At 43.1% G+C, this 21,194-nt stretch overlaps 1 protein-coding gene across 1 annotated transcript in view; it reads left to right on the top strand.

The window, feature by feature from the left end:
* EVA1A (eva-1 homolog A, regulator of programmed cell death) overlaps positions 1–21,194 on the top strand; it is a 171,133-nt gene that overhangs the window by 4,471 nt on the left and 145,468 nt on the right. The window lies entirely within an intron of this gene.

Genomic DNA, 21,194 nt, shown 5'->3' with positions numbered 1-21,194 from the left:
TTGCAGAGAGGAAGGAGGTGAGAACCCCCCTCCTGACATTTTGGAGTGTTTCGGGGTGTGTGTGAAGGGAGAAGGCTATGGATTCATGTACACCTCTCGTTTTGATGTTCCCCTATGCTCCAGGAAATAGAGGCTATGTCTACATTTGAGCTGAGAGGTGTGATCCCCAGCTGGTAGAGGAGTCCTCAGGCTACCTCAGGCAGAGCTCTCGTGCTAAAAATATCCGTGTAGTCAGGGTAGCTCAGGCAGTGTCTTGGGCTCGCAACCCAAGCATGTACCCCCTGGATCCCCTGGGTATGTACTCCCGCAGCTAGCCCGAGCCGCTGCCTATGCTAATCCAGCTACATTGCTATTCTTTGCAGGCTAGCGCCACTTGAGCTAGTGCAGATACGTCTACGTGAGCTGGGAATCGCACCTCCCAGCTCAAATGTAGACTACCCTGAGTGTGTGTGTGTGGGTGGCTGGGGAGGGGTGGCTGGGTAGGCAGGTGCTCCTTCAACCCCCTGTAGCCTCCACACTTCAGGAGCGTGCATTTGAACCTGCAGAGTGTGTTCTGCGATGGCTGGTTGACCTGGTCAGCAGTGACTAATGATACTGCTGGTGCTACGCTTAGTCTTTCCCTGTCGCGACTGGGCAGCCTGTCCTGAATTCCTTTCATCTGTTTTCTCTCTGAAGCCCCTAGGGGAGCTGACTCAGATGACGGTGGAAGTGGAGGTGAATTGTAGCAGTGGTTACAACTCCTGCACTTGCTCCAAATGCGCAGAGCACAGGGACAACCAATGTAAAACACATTCCCAGCCCAAATCAATGAAAAGCACATGTACTCTGTCTTCGCTGCCAAAGCCGAATATTCCCAAAGTCGCTGCTAGGAATAATATACAGAGTGCACGGGTACGTTTTCAGCACTGGGGGAGGGGGTTATGTGCCCAATTCCCATCAATAATCACAGGAGCTATGTGCATAGCTCCCCAAGCCTGCTTTGGAGAATGTACTCCCACCATGAGTCTGCCTAGCACCGCAGGCAGCTATGTTCGTCCAGAAGTAGATTAAAATGTCATGATTTGTAAATCAAGGCTTTCACTAGGCTCTGCAGTTTTTCACAATCATGCCGTATGTAGCTATTGTGTGACAGCCTTTGATTCCAAATGTCAGGGGTGAACTGACTTTACAAATAAACTATATGCTTCAGACACCAGGGAGACCTCCATTCCCCCTTCGCTACAGTCTGGCTACACTCTGAGAATGCAAAAAAAGCTAATATTCTGGGGTGTGTTAGGTAACTGTCATGCACTGCTAAACATTGGTGAGGCCTCAGCTAGAGTAGAGTGTCCAATTGTGGGCACCAAAGTCTAGAAAAAATGTGGAAAAATTGGAGAGAGTCCAGAGGACAGCAACAAAAATAATAAAAGGTTTAGAAACACTGGGCATATTTAGTCTTGAGAAAAGAAGACTGAGAGGGGAACTTGATAACATATTTGAAGACTCAGGGCTGTTCTAAAGAGGAGGTGATCCGTTGTTCTTCATGTCCACTGAAGGTAGGAAAGAAATAGTGGGCTTAATATGCAGCAAGGAAGACTTAGGTTAGATATTAGGAAAAACATGCTAACTATAAGGATAGTTAAGCTCTGGAATAGGCTTCCAAGGGAGGCTGTGAAATCTCTGTTAGAGTTTTTTAAGAACAGGTTGGACAAACACCAGTCAGGGACAGTCTAGGTTTACTTGGCCTCAGTGCAGAGGGCTGAATTGAGAACTTCTTGAGGTCCCTTTCATCCCTACATTTCTATGATTCTGTGATTGCTTCCAGTGTTGTTGTAGCCGTGTTGGTCCCAGGATATTAGAGAAAGAGAAGGTGAGTGAGGTAATACCTTTTATTGGGCTAACATCCGGTGATGAAAGAGACAAGCTGTCAGGCCTGAAGAAGAGCTCTGGGTACGTAGAAAGCTTGTCTCTTTCACCAACAAAAGTTGGTCCAGTAAAAGATATTACCTCATCCACCTGGTCTCCCTTCTGATTCTGTGATAATTTATCAATTTTGAATTTCATGGCACTAAGGGTTTGCATAAGGCCGGAGGGATTGGGTTGTTAGCAGAGAAGACTCTTCATGGGGAATAGACTAGACACTGGTCAAAACGGAAGTGATTTTTATTCAGCCGCTGTGAGTTGTGGGTAAGCAAAGAACATTGCATTTGTTTTTAAGATGAAAAAATGGCATATTTCACTCAGTTTAGGCCAAACATGGAAACTTAAAGCCACAAAAGAGAATTTTAAAGAAAGTTACAGGCAGGTACAAACAAGGGATGTTATGGGGAGGAAGGATGGCCTAGTGGATAAAGCTCTGGAGTCCAGTTCCTGGCTCTGCCACAACCTTTCTGTGTAGCTGTGGGCAAGTCAGTTAAAGCCCATCTGAAAAATGGGCATCATCTCAACTGCACTTGGGCATTGTGCGGATAAAATCCATTAACGATCGTGAAATGTTCGAATACGATAGTGGCTATGTAAGGCTGTGTAAGCACCTAGATGAAGGGGAGTCTGAACTTAACTATCCTACTATAAAACTATAATATAAATAGCACCTACATAGTACTTTCAACCTTCTAAAGTAAAAGATAAATAAAACACTTGTGGTTCCACCACTCGTGTGTAATATGGGAGTCCCACAGTCATGCTTGATAAACCTGTATACCAAACCACAACATGTAGATATCCTCTCTGTCTCACCTATCTATAACTTTGCTTAGCTTAGGAGAGAAAGATGAGAGTAATAAGTTTGTACCCTAGGGCAGTGATTCTCCACCTCTCTCATCCCATGATCTCCTGTTACAACACACAAAGCTTCATAATCCCCACCACTGTCTAACCCTAAAAAAAGGCAAGATGGTCGTGCCTCTGTGAAACCTGTTTGCGACCCAGAAGTTAAGAATTCATGCTATAGGGAAATGTACCTTTAAGAACAGAGGCTCATGCAGAAATGGGAAAACCCTGCAAAATGGCTGGCCCCCAGTCTGAGTGCCTTGGTAACTCTCTTAAAAGACCTTGCAGGAATTTGACCTTATTTGTAATTATTTTAATAAAGCTCCAAGCTTGCATTGTCACTGCACATGCTGCTTGCAAAGAACACTGCAGGGCTGGGGGGGGGGGAAGGAATGGTTAGATGGCCCATTTACATCCCAAAACTTCAGCGACATATCAGTGATGTGGATCCTTCGCCACTTTATCCACATTTTCATGGTCTTGGTCTGAATCTGTTCACATGACTCATGTAGATCAGGGGAAGCTAATTCAAGAATTTGACTTTCTCTACTCATATCCAAGTACAAGTTAATTATTGAATCAGGGAGGAACTTGGAACAGAATGTACAACAGTTACCCTTTGATGTTCACCATTTTATGGTTTAATGTACTAATAATACTAGCTGATCACTCTCAACAGATCCTAAGAGTTTACACACCGAATCGTTTTGTTGCTGACAGGTGTCCATGGGGTAAAATGTACCTTCAGTGCTGCTCTATTTATTATACACATCGCCTATGAAATTCAGATGTTCAAACAGGACGATAATAGCATACCTGTGTAGCACATGTATACATGCATCTTCAAAGCATGTTACAAACATTAACCCTCACAACCCATCTGTATGATTTGTATGTTTTATTATTTCCATTTCAGAGATGAGGAAATGGAGGCAGAGAGGTTAAGGCCCTGAACTAGCAAAGCACTTAATCACATGCTTAACTTTAAGCAGGGGAGCAATACTGCTGACTTCATTGGGAGTAGTTATATTTTTAAACTTAAGCATGTACATCCCACTCTCTTGGGTTGGGATGTAACACCCAGATTGGTTTCAATGGACGTTAAGTGTCTTTGAGGATTTCGGCCTAAAGATTTGTCTAGTATCATCGAGAGTTAGTGTCAGAGCGAGGACTAGAACTCAGGAGGTCCTAGTGCCCATGCTTATGGTCAGACCATGGAATGCTGGGGCAGACACAAGGAAAAACTGCCATTCATTCCAGGGTGGGATGTTACTATCATTTGCTACAAAAAGCTGCATTTAGCTGAGAAATGAAATGACCCTTGTGACCAAATGTACAAATTCTCATGAATGTCTGTATGGGAGCATTTGCAGAGAGAAAATGGATGAAGTCACACAGCTTGTGGCAGTTCATACAGTGGATGACTCCATCTCTTATCAGCTCCAATGACATAGGAACAGGGCAGTGAATTCTGAAGAGGACTCTTTGCGTTCACTGCAAATTCCCTAGCTTTTGTCATTTCAATGCAGGACTCAGAAGGTAATTTCAGTTTGTACTTAATTTCCTTTTCTTGGTGCGCACGTGTTTGTGAGTTCAACCAGAGCCATCATGGCGCATCACGTAAATACCTCTTATATTATTTACCTAATACATCTCGTGGTTCCTTGACTAGACTCTAGTGTACACATGTATTTAATATGTGCAGTGTAAAATTTTGTCTCATAACAAATTAGGAATTCAAAATATTCCTATGAGCCAAATTCTCATTTACATTAAAGTGCCTTTATACTATCATGGCAATATAAAAAAGTCATAAATTGGACATATCTTTTTGTCTCCCTTGCACAGTGATTTATGCTTCCAGATAGATGTAAAGAGGCCTTAGTGTAAATGTGAATCTGGTCCTATGTATTTAACTTGCATTTAATGGAGCAACTATTGTATATAAGTATAGCTAATTATTAAGAACATGTTTTTTGAGCCTGAACTGTAAATATCTAATTAAAAACACAAGTATGCCGGTATGCAAGGTAAATGTCAGTTGGGTTTTAATTCATATACAATACTTTATTAAATCTAAATGAAATCCTTATCAGGATGCTAATTTAAATTGGGGCAAAAGGCTGCTTTCAGAAAACTTTTCAACACTGCATAGTTCACATGTTTTTCTTTTTCTTTTAAAAACAGCGTAAGTAACTAAAATATCTTAAAAAATCAAAACTATTATTGGATTACATACCCTCATGTAAATATGATTTTATCTAGCAAATAGTTTTTTTTTGCCATGTGTCAGGGCTGATTCCCCACTCTGGCAGTATGAGTGCAGAAGGTGGGGGCCCGCAAGGATTCTAAAAATTAATACTGGCCACTCCAGGCTCGTATTAAACTGCGAAGGTTACAGCTTCTCTCTGACCTTGGATGGGTAGATGTTGTCACCACCCAAATGCAAAAAAACCCACACCCTTTTGAGAACCCAGGAAGGCACACTTGGGAATTCCTTCCTGTGGAGCACTCTGAAGTCCTTTTACCCCCCCCACCCCCGGTTCGGGGAGCAGCTGAGAAACAAACAAAGGAAATCAGCTGTTGCCACCAGCTAATTAAACATGTGCACAAACCTCTTAGGAACACAAAAATCCAATCCTGTCCTTAAAAAAGGTAAATTTTATTAAAAACAAAAAGAAAGAAAATACATCTGGAACTTTTTGCTAGATTAAAAAACAAAACAAAAATAAAAAAACACAATTACAAAAATTAAGCCTCAGGATAGCTCTCTTGAGGTTCAGTTTAAAGGTTACAAGCAAAACAAAAGCACCTGGGGTTAGCAAAGAGGAGCCCACAAGCCAATCAGAAATAAAAGAAGTAACCCTAATCACATCTTCCTAGACATTCCCTGATTTACTTGCATATCTGGGGTTTCAGATAAGCAATTCTTAGTATAATTTGATGGTTTTTCATACCTGGCTTAAAGCTTCCTACAGTATAGTTCAGCCCTGTTCCTGCTCTGTGTCTCCTCTCTCCGGAGAACAACAGACAGACAAAGGGAAAGTTTTTCCCCAATTTTAAAAAGTTCTAGCCCTCCCATTGGCTCTTTGGTCAGGTACCTGCTCCCTTCTTTTTACCTATGGGCTTTTTTTTAACCCTTTACAGGTAAAGCAAGTAGAGAACAACTACCAAGAGGGATTTTATAGATAACTGACTGGTTGGGTGTCCATAAAAGGAAAAAGAAAAGGAGTACTTGTGGCACCTTAGAGACTAACCAATTTATTTGAGCATAAGCTTTCGTGAGCTATGAAGTGAGCTGTAGCTCACAAAAGCTTATGCTCAAATAGTGAGCTATAGCTCACGAAAGCTTATGCTCAAATAAATTGGTTAGTCTCTAAGGTGCCACAAGTACTCCTTTTCTTTTTGAGCATACAGACTAACATGGCTGTTACTCTGAAACCTGTCATAAAAGGAAGCTACCCCCCCTTCATTTATCACACTATGCCAATGGTCTTTTTTGTTATGTTGAAAAAATACTAAAATATTTTCCTTCTGGGCATTTGGGATCATTTGAAAGCCAAGAGCCTGGTAGTGCAAATTTTTACAGCCTTGTTATAATCCTCAGAAGAAAATGGTTCATAATGGAAATGCTGATACAACCTTAATTTTAGTGGCATGAGCAGGTTGTGCTATAATATACAATATACCATTTGAAGAAATAAAAGGGGCATTTGTCGCAGCTTTTAGTAGGGTTGAGTTGTTTGATTGATTTTTGTAAAAGGCACCCATCTCCTTAGCACTTGATATTAGTTAAAAACATAAAATATATATATATATATATATATTAGAGAGAGAGAGAGAGAGAGAGAGAGAGAGAGAGAGAGAGAGAGAGAGAGAGAAAAAAAATAAATAAATGAAAGGCCAGATTCTGATCTCACCGATCTTGCACTAGTGTAAATTAGTAATAACTCAATTGAATTCCATGGACTTACTCGGGATTTACACCCATGTAACTAGGTTCGGAATCCATATACTCTGCTGCAAAAATAGTTCAGATGTCAGTCAAGAACTTGACCAAACAGAAGGTTTACAGTGAACCCCTGAAGCTTGAGAAACCTAGATACTGGGGAACCTTCACGGGGTGCAGTACTTGGAGTGTTTAACTCCAGATGCCCTCAGCAAGAAGTGACTTGCTAAGTTGTATTGATCACCGTGGGTAGGAGGGAGAGAGGTAATCTGTCAAATAGGTCCCAGACAATTTGGAGCCTTTGGTCCCAACTCAGCAAAGATATAAACAAGTGTTTAAGTATATCTGTATTCAGCAAATCACTTAAGCACATGCTGAATAGGGATGGACTGATGAATTTGGGACCCTTATATAGTGCTAGATACATTGAGCAGCAAGATCATTGTCTTGTTACAGTGGCTAGGCAATCAGCTAATGATGTCACTGATTCTACCTTTTAGTTTGATGCCCTGTAGCTCACAACTAGCCACCTGATCAGAAATTCCTGGTTCTATAAGACTTCTTAGAGCCAAGGGGCAGGTTGTTTTCAGATTCCAAATATAGTCCCCAAGCCTGAAAAAACTTACATGTGCTTAACTTTACAGATTGCGAGTAAGTCTTTGCAAGACTTAGGTCTCCAGTACACTTTTTTTTATATGAATTAGGTCTCAAGACATACAAGCAAAAAAGGATTTCAGGTTACATTTAATCAAACAAATCTGAATTTAAATATAGTGTCAGTAATCTAGCCTGCAATTGATTCTTTTCTGACACATTTGTAGATGTAAGCAAAATTTTCTTTAAAGGCTACTTTCTCATTTTTGGCTGATTGTGCTCAAGTTTCCTAAATTTCATGACGTGTATGATGAGTAATTCTCTCCCTTTCAATCACATTTATTTTTCAGCAACAGCTGGCCTTAGTAGCACACCTTTTCAACTCTGAGATATAGATTTCTTACTGTAATTACCTCTCAACTGTGTTCAGTAACTGTATAAATATTAAATGTTAAGTGCAGTTGCACTCAACACAAAGATTCCCTTGCTATCATGCATCTTATATCAACATTTCACTTTTGTTAATGCCAACAGTTCCGCACAACCAAATGCACTATCAAGGATAGTCACTTTTTCCCACTCAGACATGGAAGTGATTTTTCTGAAATGCTTTTCATTAACAGTCTGTGTCAGCCATTGCCAGAATTAGTCTCTCTTACTCATGCTTTAAGGAGTGGGAATTTTTTTGCAGGCTTTACCAGGTCTCAGGAGGGGATTTCTATTGTTCTGGTTTCTGCAGCGACAACATCTTAATTGGTTTGTGTCTCTGGAATCTTTTCACTGTCTCCTGGTCTTCCCTTCTCTGCCCTCTGCACTTTTTGATCCCTTCTCATTAGGTATATGCTTTTGTTTTGTTAACCGTTGGTCTTCAGGAATCTCAGTGATGCAGGATTATTTGTGGCTTGGCTTTTTCACTCTTACTTGCAGTTTTAATGGCTTTATAAACTGCTACAAGGAAGAGACACCCAGGGTATTTCTTATATGTATTTCTGTTGCACCCACTACTGTGGCATTTGGGCACCACTATATTTGTAGAGCTATGGCTATATACAAACTAGCTCCCCATTATTATTATTTGTATTACCATAGCGCCTCAGATCCCTGGTCATGGACCAGGGCCCCACTGTGCTAATTGCTGTAAAAACACTGAAGAAAAAGATAGGCCCTGCCCCAAGGAGCTTACAATCTAAGCATAAGACAAGAGAGAGCAGATGGATAAAGACAGGTTTCAGAGTAACAGCCGTGTTAGTCTGTATTCGCAAAAAGAAAAGGAGGACTTGTGGCACCTTAGAGACTAACCAATTTATTTGAGCATAAGCTTTCGTGAGCGACAGCTCACTTCATCCGATGAAGTGAGCTGTCGCTCACGAAAGCTTATGCTCAAATAAATTGGTTAGTCTCTAAGGTGCCACAAGTCCTCCTTTTCTTTTTGCGGATGGATAAAGACAGACAGATGGGGGAACATGTGGAGATAATAGTGATCAGCATGATAGGCTGTAGTAGGCTCCAGTCTGCTAGCAGAAAATTTAAAGTGATAGAAATTAAAGTCCTTTATTAATTTGTCTTTTAGGCTACACCTACACTGTACATCTCTTGCGGCAGTGTGTGGGGCGTGTGCAGCTATTCATTGCAGTGAAAATCAGGCTGCATCCATGCTATAGTGTGTTGCTACATGGATAGACGCCGACTCCGTGGGTGCTGTGGGGCTGGAGCATCCACAAAGGGAAAAATGGTGGGTGCTGACCTGTGTCAGTGCCTGCCGGCAGACCCCACAGATCAGCGCCTCCCCCTCCCTCCCCGTGCCTTCTGCCCGCCGCGATCAGCTGTTTCGCAACACGCAGGAGGCTCTGGGGGTGGCGGGGGGAGGGCGGAGGAGCGAGGATGTGGCATGCTCAGGGGAGGAGGTGGAACTGGGCAGGAAGAGGCAGGGTGGGAGTGGAGTGGGGGCGGGGCCTGGGGCAGAGCCAGGGGTCAAGCACTCTCTGGCACTTTGGAAAGTCAGCAGCTGCGGCTACATGTGTATCTCCAGAGCTGTCTGAGCCTTTCCCTGCTGCCTCCCACTGGCCAGAACCTTTCCCTGCTGCCTGAGTCCTTCACTGAGGTGCAGACAGACTCCTGCAGAAGGGAGCTGCTGGCTAGCTGCAGGGAACTGGTGAAACATTTCCCCACTGCAGGGAAGGACTCCTGCAGCAGGGAGTCCGTAGGACACTGCGCTGCTAAAAACAGCAGTATAGACAAGAAGGCATGTCTTTGCGAGTAGAGAACTCTGTAGGGTACATACCCGGGTCCATATCCACAGGATTCAGGAGTGTCTTTATTCACCTAAGCAATGCCTCACCATCTACACTGCTGTTTATACCCCTGCTGTGGGGCATGTAGTGTATGTTCTCTACATGCTGCTGAAAGAAGTGTGCAGTGTAGATGTACCCTTACATTGACTTTTAAAGACACGTGCACACTTTAGCCATGTCTTTATACAGTGGGGAAGTAGAAAACATCAGAGATTTGATGTGTTTACTGGAAGAGATGTGACCAGTGCCCTATGAAGTCATTTTACAAGTTATCATGCCAGCGAAGTCTGCAGCTGTAGCAGGGACCATAAGTAACACTAAGCTTTTTTGGTTTATTTTAACTTTTTATTAAAGCAAAGTTTCAATCAAACGTTACCATACAACATCGTACATTACTTATTCAGGATCAGGTTAATATTTAAAAAGTTTTTTGCGGGGGTTAAACACTGTGTCAGTAACAACTAAAGCAGAATCTTAAAAGAATATGAGGAACTAACAGGGAGTGGGAGATGAACTCCCTTCCCTTTCGTAACATCTTCTCACAGAGAGAGGCAGTTTTGAGTCACTGGTGAGTAAAATGTGAAGGCAGTAAAAATTACTCCACCCCAGTAGCAAGGTTCAAATCACTTTTCCGCTTCAAATCTTTCTCTCTCTCATTGAAGTTTGCTTTTCTCATTTTGGCAGACTTCAGAGCATATAACCACAATGCTGATTCAGACCTCTCCCAACCTTCTTTGCAGGAACCAGATTTCTTTCCTTGTATTCATCTGACCTCTGACTGCTCCTATCCTACATCCTTGCCTCCCCCTCAAGTCCCTAACCATGTATCTTTAAAAATACTCAGGGCATTCGCAAAACTTCAATCTTGGTGAATGTTCTGTGCTGGAGAGAAATCTTTCTCAGCCCTGTAGTATGCTTTCCACTAGAGATATGTCACTTGTTAATTGGACATCTCTGAAGGGAATATGCCTCTTGCATATTTCCTTCCATGTTCACCTCGGAGACAGGAAGCAGAACTAGGAATTTACTGTAGGTTATGATTCTGGATAGAGGCACATTCTTGATTCGTGTACAACAATAAGGCATAAAATCATATTATTTATTAGACGTCTCCACTCAGTTTCCAGTTCCCAATTCCTCACTCTAACATATCCCTTTGGAAGAGAGGGACTTATGCAGTATTGCTCCTTTTTGAGGCCTTTAATTATAATTAATCAATAGATCCTCCTGACAAGTTAAACTCTGGGGTTACTCTGGGTTTTGCAGGATATATCGCAAATGCAATCTGCAGTTAAGTGTGGGAAAAGAACAATAAATCTTTAAAAGGAAAATGAAATGAGTACTTTGCTTGCTGTGCTGAACACACAGTTCAGAGAACATCCCTTTACAGGTGGGTGGGGATTGTTTCTAGGGCTTTTATTTATTTATTAATTAACAACTCAGAGATTCTGTGTGATTCCATGTATCAGACAAAGGCATGTTGGACCAATTTACAGCAGGGCCTATGAAGATTTGTGATGCACCTATGAAAGAACAATTATTGCACTGGATCCTGAGTAGGTCCCTACCAAATTCACGGCCCATTTTGGTCAATTTCACGGTCATAAGACTTTTAAAATAGCAAATTTCATGATTTCAGCTATTTAAGCCTGAAATTTCACCATGTTGTAATTGTAGGCATCCTGATCCAAGAAGGAGTTGGGGCAGGGGTTTCACAAGGTTATTGTAGGGGGGTGGGTTGCGGTACTGCTACCCTTACTTCTGTGCCACTGCTGGCAGCGGTGCTGCCTTCAGAGCTGGGCAGCTGGAGGGTGGTGGCTGCTGGCCGGGAGCCCAGCTCTGACGGCAGAGCCGCCACCAGCAGCAGCAGCGTGGAAGTAAGGACGGCATGGTACGGTATTGCCACCTTTAATTCTGTGCTATAGCCTGCAGAGCTGGGTGCCTGGCCAGCAGCCACCACCTTTCGGTCATCCCGTTCTGAAGGCAGCACAGAAGTAAGGGTGGCAATACTGGGCCCACCCTAAAATAACATTGTGACACCCCTGCAGCTCCCTTTTGGTTCAGGACCCCCAATTTGAGAAACGCTGGTCTCCCCTGTGAGATCTCTGTAGTATAGAGTAAAAGCATACAAAAGACCAGATTTCACGATCCATGACGTTTTTTCATGGCCGAGAATTTGGTAGGGCCCTAATCATGAGCAGCGAAATGTTTTTGCACACACTCCACAATGTTCACATGCTTATGTGCGATAGTGATTTTTTTTTAAAAGGGAAATTTTCAAAATAAATTAGATGGAAAAAATAATCCCTCACCTAGATTATTAACACTGGGGGGGAAAAACAACCCCCCACTTTCCACCATTAATGCTGTATTTTTGCTTTTTTTGCATTAGACTCCATTTAGGTAGTGAAATTAGAATAGTACATTTAATTCATGGAGGATGGGAGCGATCCCAGAGGACTGGAAGAAGGTGCTATATTTGCCCATCTATAAAAAGGGGAATAAAGACAACCCATGGAATTATAGACCAGTCATCTTAACTTCAGTACCCAGAAAGATAATGGAGCAAATAATCAAACAATTCATATGTAAGCACCTAGAAGATAAGGTGATAAGTAACAGTCAGTATGGATTTGTCAAGAACCAATCATGTCAAACCAACCTAATATCCTTCTTTGACAGAGTAACAAGCCTTGTGGATGGGGAGGGGAGCAGTAGATGTGATATATCTGGACTTTAGTAAGGCTTTTGATACTGTCTCACATGACCTTCTTATAAATATACTGGAGAAATATAGCCTTGACAAACCTACTATAAGATAGGTGCACAACAGGTTGGAAAACCATACTTAGAGAGTAGTGATCAATGGTTCACAAGCGAACTGAAAGGGCATATTGAGTGGGGTCCTGAAGGGATCTATCCTGGGTCCAGTTCTATTCTAGATCTTCATAAATGATTTGGGTAATGGCATAGAGAGTATACTTTATGAAGTTTGCAGGCGATACCAAGCTGGGAGGACAGGATTAGCATTCAAAGTGATCTGGCAAACTGGAGAAATGGTCTGATGTAAATAGGATTAAATTCAATAGGGAAAAATGCAGAATACAACACTTAGGAAGGAATAATCAGTTGCACTCATACAAAACGAAAAGTGACTGCCTGGGAAGGAGTGCTGCAGAAATAGCTCTGGGGGTTATAGTGGATCACAAACTAAATATGAGTCAACAAAGTAACACTGTTGCAAAAAAGTGAACATCCTTCTGGGATATATTAGCAGGAATGTTGTAAGCAAGACATGAAAAGTAATTCTTCCACTCTGCTCAGCACTAATAAGGCCTTAACTGGAGTATTGTGTTCAGTTCTGGGCACGACATTTGGGAAAGATGTGGCCAAACTGGAGAAAGTCCAGAGAAGAGCAGCAAAAATGATTAAAGGTCTAGAAAACATGACCTATGAGGGAAGACTGAAAAAATTGGGTTTGTTTAATCTGGAAAAGAGAAGACTGAGAGGGGACATAACAGTTTTCAAGTACATAAAAGGTTGTTACAAGGAGGAGGGAGAAAAATTGTTAAATGCTGAGGATAGGACAAGAAGCAATGGGCTTAAATTGCAGCAAGGTCGGTTTAGGTTGGATATTAGGAAAAAATTCCCAACTGTCAGGGTGATAAGCACTGGAATAAATTGCCTAGGGAGGCTGTGGAGTCTCCATCATTGGAGATTTTTTAAGAGCAGGTAAGACAAACACCTGTCAGGAATGGTCTAGATAATATAGTCCTGCCATGAGTGCAGGGGGCTGAACTAGATGACCTCTTGAGATCCCTTCCAGTCCTATGATTCTGTGTCTTCACCTAGCACACTCTGGAATTCAGTGCCATGGAATTCTGTGAAGGCAAAAGTATAAATGAGTTGAATTAGATAAGTTCATGGAGTTTAGGTCCACAAATGTGTATTAGCAAAGATGGTCAAGGAGCTGATCCCATGCTTCAGGTGTCCCTAAACCTCAAACTGCCATAAGCTAGGATTGGACTACAGGGGTTGGATCACTGGATAATTGCCCTGTTCTGTTCATTCCCTCTGAAGCATCTGGCACTGGCCACTGTGAGAGGACAGGATACTGTGGTAGGTGGACCATTGGTCTGACCCAGTATGGCTGTTCTTATGTATGTGACAGTATCCCTTGAAACCCTGACTGTCTTGCTGGGTCTGCCGGATTCTGGTTACCCTTTTAGAAATGGATGCTGGTTAGCTGTTGTACCAAGGAGAAATTAAAATGTGTGGCAATGAATAACCAAAGTACCTGCTTTAAGTAAATGAAGATGTGACTAATAGAGCCTGGCTTACATTTGGAATTTTTGCCAAGGGAGGCAGTAAAGGAACAATCATGATAGCAAAGGTTTCAGAGTAACAGCCGTGTTAGTCTGTATTCGCAAAAAGAAAAGGAGTACTTGTGGCACCCTAGAGACCAACCAATCCACCCGAGCATGAGCTTTCGTGAGCTACAGCTCACTTCATCGGATAGCAAAGAGCTTTAAATAAACGAAAATACATTAGTTGCAGTGAGTCTGATAATAAGGCCACTGCATTATTGAGACTGATTCAAGTCTTCACAGTTTTAAAACCACTTCAGTGCTGTGTGTGTGATGCTCACATATAGTAAAATACTTCCTCATAGCATTGTGGCTTCACTAGTCAAACCTGACATTTGATTAGAGTTTTACCAGCTCAGAGGTTAGGCTGATTAAGAGAGAGCAGATCCTGAGGGTTATATCGGCCTAGCAACTCTTTAACACCAAATGCAACCGGTAGGATGAATTATCTGGTGAGAGCTCAGATTAAGAACTGTGAAAGGAAACTCTGCAGCAGGAGAGTTTGAGGGGATAATATGACAATCACTAATGCAAAAAGTAACTCAACAACAGCGATCCTCTTTTCAATCCTTCAGCTGTAAAATGGTGGCAGAAGCAGGCAAAAAACCAAACCAGTCCCAAAGGCTTGATAAGTTAAATGATTGAGTCCAGAGCACAATAGAATGGCTAGCAAACTCATTTTATACGCAGAGCAATTTCACGTTTAGCAATTTCACTGGAACTGAAGTAGCAAGCTGCGTATCTGCAATGCACAGAAACAATTCAGGACTGCTCTGAAAACAGAGGCTTACTCTGTTTGTCCTGTGCAAGTGGGGTCTGTTTGAATAACTATCCAATGTAACAGCCTAGAGTGCTTTTACACTGTGCAATAAGATTTGATCTACATTATCTATGGGTTGGATTTAAAAGGCTCTCAGCATTGACGGAACTCAGTTCCTTAGTAACTGACCTCAGTGGAAGCAGTTAGGCCAACGCTAAATGCATCTGAAAATCTCATGCTGTATTTTTAGATTTCTAAAATGTGCCCAGTTACACATCTCTGGACGCATGTATGTTATTTAACATAACAAACACTAACATAGAACAAGAGAAAAACCAGACATTCCCCCAAATTAACACACTGCCTTCCTCCATCCAAACTACTACCCTGTTCCTCCCACACCTGTAGGCAAGAGCTGCTGGGAAAACACACCCACCTTTCTTCTCCCACTACAGAAGTGAAGAAAGTAGTTTTCCTATTTTGCATTCTAGTAGCACTTCAAGATCAGGGTCTGGGAGCCATGAAGAAGTTTGGGTCTGGAGTCTATGGGCAATCTGGACTCTGAATATTTTGCAGTGCAATCTTGATTTTATGCCACCATGTTGTAGAAGAACACAGCGCTCTACAATAGTACACCCCCCCCCCCCACTCTCCTGCTGGTAATAGCTCATCTTAAGTGATCACTCTCCTTACAGTGTGTATGATAACACCCATTTTTTCATGTTCTGTGTGTATATAAATCTCCCCACTGTATTTTCCACTGAATGCATCCAATGAAGTGAGCTGTAGCTCCCGAAAGCTTATGCTCAAATAAATTGGTTAGTCTCTAAGGTGCCACTAGTACTCCTTTTCTTTTTGTGAATACAGACTAACACGGCTGCTACTCTGAAACCTGTACAATAGTTGTCATCTTGCTGTGAAGCTAATTCTGCACAGCCCACATGCTAGGGAGGGGACTGACACCAGTTTCCTGTCCCTCGATCTTTGAGGATGGACTACCAGCCCGTGTAGTCTTCTGAAATGACACACACACTCTCTCTCTCTCTCTCTCTCTCTCTCCTCTCTCTCCTTATGGGAGTGTATTACAGGTTCTCCCGCTAGGCCAGTTTGCAGTCTATGTGTCTGTTACAGCCCTAATTAAACAGCCTTGGCTCATTTGCTCAAATTGTAGCAGCTTATGCTTTTAGCTCCATGGGTTCCTTGTTCAATCCCCGGTGTGTTTGTTGGCCAGGATAGCGGTCGTCACACTTGCAGTAAACCTGTAACCTCAGAACTGATGATCCGTTTGGCTGGTTTGAACCTCAAATGCGTCTTATCCTTTTCCTGAACCATTCAGCTAGATCTCCTCAAGATCCACATTTCTGGCTTTTATTGGTTTAAAATTGTGCTAAGTGGGATAGCTGCCGTGAGCTACACATCTCCTTCCCAAGAGCAGCCAGTGTACCTTTCTGATAAGACAAGTAGGTAACATATTGAAAGTGCACACATGCCATTTTATTGGTGAAAATGGTGGTTCATTTATTTCTCACCGTGTGGAGATCTCAAGATGAATTCCAAACTAAGTCCTATTTAATAAATAAAGGATTTTTTGAGTCTCAGTGCCAGGGGGCGCTTAATAAGAGTGATCTCCTCTGCAGATTTCGCTGAACCAATGCCAGAAATAGCTTTCTTAATATTTCCACTATAGAATTTGTGTAATTTGAAAACAAGCCCCAGGTATTTTGGGATCTCTACATTACTCTCTGCATGCACCACATCATGCAACTCAACTTGAGCGTTTTGAACATTTTTACAGTGATGCTCCTGGGACCCAAGTGTGAAAAGAAAAAATCAGAAATCACTTCTACAGCTCTGAACATCATGGAGACTCCATGATTTATGAGAGTGTTGTAATCTCATACATCACCCTGCTGTCTCTCAGACATGTTATTGACATCTTCACTGTCAGTTAACAAGGAACTAAAGACTCTAGATTATGACATTTTGACATTCAGCTGAATGGCCTCCTTATCACCAGCGCTTTGAAGTGTTTGATGGAGCTGGCCCTGTTTGGAGGGTCTGATGGCTCGCTGGCATTTTTTCATTCAATGTGTAATGCAGGGGATTGGCACCTGGATGATTTCTCACCTTGTTGCTTCTGTGAGCACCTGAACCATTCCTGTTTTAACTGCATAACAAGTTTATGATAATTCTGTCCACTTCGTAGTAGTAGAAAACAATCTTCCCAGTAAATATTTTGCCAAATTTGCAGTGGAGTCATTGAGCCAAATTCTGTTCTCAATGACACTGGTGTAAATCTGAAGTAATTCCATTAATTCCAAGAAAATTGCCCTACCTTTACAGTTACGTAAATGGGAACAGAATTTGTGATATTGACCCTGTTGAAGTCAATGGGAGTTTTTCCAGAACTTGCAGCCTGGATGAGGGCTAAAATGGCTTTAGCCACCCTTGCAATCATGGCCTGCTGTGGGGGTTGGAAAAGCTCCCAGCATAATTTAGGCAGCTCTGGAGGCCTGTCTGAATTAAGTCAGCCTTCCAGGTCTGCCCTCTGGGCTGCAGTGCTACACAGAATCTCCACATTGCTGGGTGCTGCATTCCCAACACACCCACTCTGCTCACCAGTCATGCCTACGGCATGCTTCGTATGCACGTGGGCTTGCAAGTGGGTCCTTGAAAGACAACCTTACAGCTGTCGTCTTCAGTTTCTGCAATGGGGGAACCTTTCCCCCATTGGAATTGTGGTGTTTAGAACCCTTTTATGCTTCTCTGGCCCCTTTTAACCAGTGTATATTGGCTGGAGAGGGGTACGGACTTCATCGAAGGTACTTAATAAAGAAATAAGGAGGCGAGGTCTCTTCCCTGAGGAATCTACAATCAAAATGGCACACTGGTTCCATGGAGTGTTAAAATACAGAGATCAGTGTAAAGACCTGATCTTGCAAATGGAGACCTGCAGGTACATCTTCATAGCTGCCCAAAGTCTCATTGAAGTCAATTATGTGGGTGCAAGTGTCAGCCTGCTTGGATCTGCTTTGCAGGAGAGAGGCCCTAAATAACAGGGAAGATGGTGGTGGTGCCTGGAAATGGAGGTGAGATGTACATGTAAGAAAGCAGGCAGCAGTCTCTTCTATGTGCAGGAATCTGAAGGGCTGGGACGCAAAGAGGCAGCACAGTATGTTAAGGTGTAGGGGAGAGGATGTAGCTTGTCTGACAAAGTTCCTCCTCTGTCTTGGTGGGTCTTGCGCTTATTGGCGGATTTGCTCACCTTGGAGCTTCATGGCAGCCTTCAGTTTGGCCGTTTTTGTGAACCCACAGTCCAGGTCAACTCCTCCTGTGTCTCACCAGGAGTTGGGAGGATTTGGGGGGAACCCGGGCCCGCCCTCTACTCCGGTTACCAGCCCAGGGCCCTGTGGAATGCAGCTGTGTAGAGTGCCTCCTGGAACAGCTGTGCGACAGCTACAACTCCCTGGGCTACTTCCCCATGGCCTCCTCCCAACACCTTCTTTATCCTCACCATAGGACCTTCCTCCTGGTGTCTGATAATGCTTGCACACCTCAGTCCTCCAACAGTCCACGTTCTCACTCTCAGCTCCTAGTGCCTCTTGCTCCCAAATGCGCACCAGAAACTGAAGTGAGGTCCTTCTTAAAACCCAGGTGCCCTGATTAGCCTGCCTTAATTGATTCTTACAGCTTCTTGATTGGCTGCAGGTGTTCTAATCAGCTTGTTTGTCTTACTTGTCTCCAGAAGGTTCCTGTTTGTTCTGGAACCTTCCCTGTTACTTTACCCAGGGAAAAGGGACCTACTTAACCTGGGGCTAATATATCTGCCTTCTATTACTGTGCAAGAGCTTGAAGAAGGATCAGCCCGACTTCTGAGGCACCCCATGGCAGGGCCGAGCACCCCCGCCGGGCCTGGCTGCCCCCCCCCCCCGCCCTGGTGTCCCCTGCTTCCCGCTCGGGGCTCATGTAGCTCCATTGAGCCGCCTGAGGCGATGCTAGACCCATGGCCCTGCCTGGCCTTGGCCACACCCTGATGCCCCGGTGACGGGCACCACCCCAGCACTGCAATAAAACCCCAACGTGCCACGCAAATAAATAAATAAATAAATAAAAATTACTCTCCTGTAGCCATCTTGCCCGACCCTGTCACACTTGTTACAGCTTATTCTTACCAGCATGTATTCGAAAGGGAGAGTACCTTCGGTAGTGCATGCACGTTGTGGTAACAGTAATGGGAGCTGCATGGCTAATTCTCCATACTCCCACCAAGGTGGCGTTGCTCCTGAGTAGGGAGCATTGGAACATTGACTGTCCTGCATGAGAACAATAACAAATTCAAGGAGTAGACACTCCCCATGTAAGCTGCACAGGGCTTATATCGTTTTATTGGCTGTATGACAAAGAAGGACTAAAGCAGGATTGCTGCCTTCCAGGTGTTCCAATGGGGACCTCTGGCACTCAAAGGAAAAATTGCCTACAGAAGCTTGGGGGTTTCAGTATGAAAATCCTGACCTGTAGCTCTGTTCTTTTGTCATGCACAGCATGCAAAATAAAATGTCACCTTTGATTTCAGAATAAAGACATGACGCCCTCTGCTGGGTTTTGTATTCTGAATTCTCACCTGTCAGTCATGGCTCTCACTGGTTCAGCTCTAACATTCCATTTCTTCTAGGTTCATTTTCTGCCTCCTGGTTAGTTACTGAGATAGTGTTGTGTAATGAGCAGAGCTCAGATGTAGGAGTCAGAAATCTTGAGTCCTATTCCTGACTTTGTTGCTGGGCAATCTGAGGCAGTTTTTGCCTCAGTTTCTCCATCTTTAAAATAGGGATAGTTCTTGAATATTACACTTGAGCTGCATAGACAAGAGTGTCATGGTGCTTCATGAGTGTTTATACAGTGCCTCGAAGTTTGGAATTCTGTAGAATATACATTCTTATTATTTATTAATGTGATACCTATGAGCTCAGGTAACTAGATGATTAGGAATTATGGCAGTATCTGCAGATGTTACCCCCACCTTCTACATATCTCTGTATTATTGCTTTTAAAAATAACTTAATGTCTGAGAAATTTCTTTTATTCTATTTGTCCATATTCATATAGTTAATACCAAATATCACCATGAGACCCAAAACGCAGTTCAGTGTTTAGGTTTGTGAAAGTCATTTTCACCTTAGTTCATGAAAGCAACAGTGAACATCCTGATTTAAAATAATAGTTGGCTGAATATTCACCTTGTTGTTTTGCATATTCAAAATGTATCCAGGTGACTGGGATAGTCAAATAGGCTCAGCATTTCCAGCCACACTGGATAATTGCTGAATCTAAGCAGAACTAAAAGTTTAATTATTTTGGTCTTTAAATAGACATAGGGCTTCTCTGCACTACAGAGCGCTGAAGCTATGCCACTGTAACTCTGTAGTGTAGACGCATTCTACAGCAATGGAAAAGATTTATCCATCGCTGAAGGAACTCCACCTCACTGAGCGGCAGTAGCGAGGTAGACAGAAGCAGTCTTCCATTGACCCGAGCCATGTCTACAGCACGGATTAGGTTGGCATAGCTACAGTGCTCCGGGGTGTCAATTTTTGGCCTGGTCTACACTAAAAATGTAGATAGACATAGCTACATACCTTGAGCACTATCGCTATGTCGACCTAACCACTGGTGTTGATGCGGCGTGGTTGATGGAAGCTGCTTGGGAGGTGGGGGGTGATGGAAAAACCCCTTCTGTCACAAATGCGTTTACACTGCGAAGTTACAGCGGCCTGCTGCAGTGTCGCAGCTCTGCCTTTGTAGCCCCACATAATGTAAACAAGCCCTATCACACCCGCCTGAGCAATGTAGCTATGTGGATCTAAATTTTTAGTGTACGCCCGGCCATAGTCAGGGTAAAAGTCTGGCCCCCTGTTAAGACAAATGTGGGAGTTCTCAGCTCTTCGGGTTCTATTGTTCCAGCCTGGAAGGTTACAGACTTCCAACAACAGTGCTCTGAATGACATAGTCCATGGTATTTTCACAATCTGAAGGTTTGGAGATTTGGAAAACTACCCCAACTCCCCCCACAAACAAAAAATATCAGCCAGCCAACTAAAATAAACTAGTGAAAGCAGGACCCCAAGCAGAGTTTCCATGTTTACCCTTTCAAAAAGGTGGAGAACCAGAGGCACCATTAAGTCTACTGGGGAGTTCGCTATTGCTATTGCTATGGAAGGCACTCAGATTCTACTGTCATGGGAATGCCATTATAAAAACTGAACATAGATACATGGGAATTCCACAAGATGATCCAAAGTCCTTAGAATTCATGTGCATTCTGGTCATGTGACATTCTCCTAGGTTAGCCTATAGGGTGGCATGTGTCTGTAGTGGACTGAGCACTGAACTGTCCCTTAGGAGACCTGGAGTCCATTCTCAGAGCTGCCACTGCTCTGCTGAGTGATGTTGGGCAAGCCACTTCATATATCTTATGCCTCAGTTTC

This window comes from Natator depressus, chromosome 3, assembly GCF_965152275.1.
Source record: "Natator depressus isolate rNatDep1 chromosome 3, rNatDep2.hap1, whole genome shotgun sequence".
In the NCBI taxonomy this organism is placed as follows: domain Eukaryota; kingdom Metazoa; phylum Chordata; order Testudines; family Cheloniidae; genus Natator; species Natator depressus.
The sequence above is the reverse complement of the archived record's forward strand: the minus strand, read 5'-3'. Positions and strand labels throughout refer to the sequence as shown.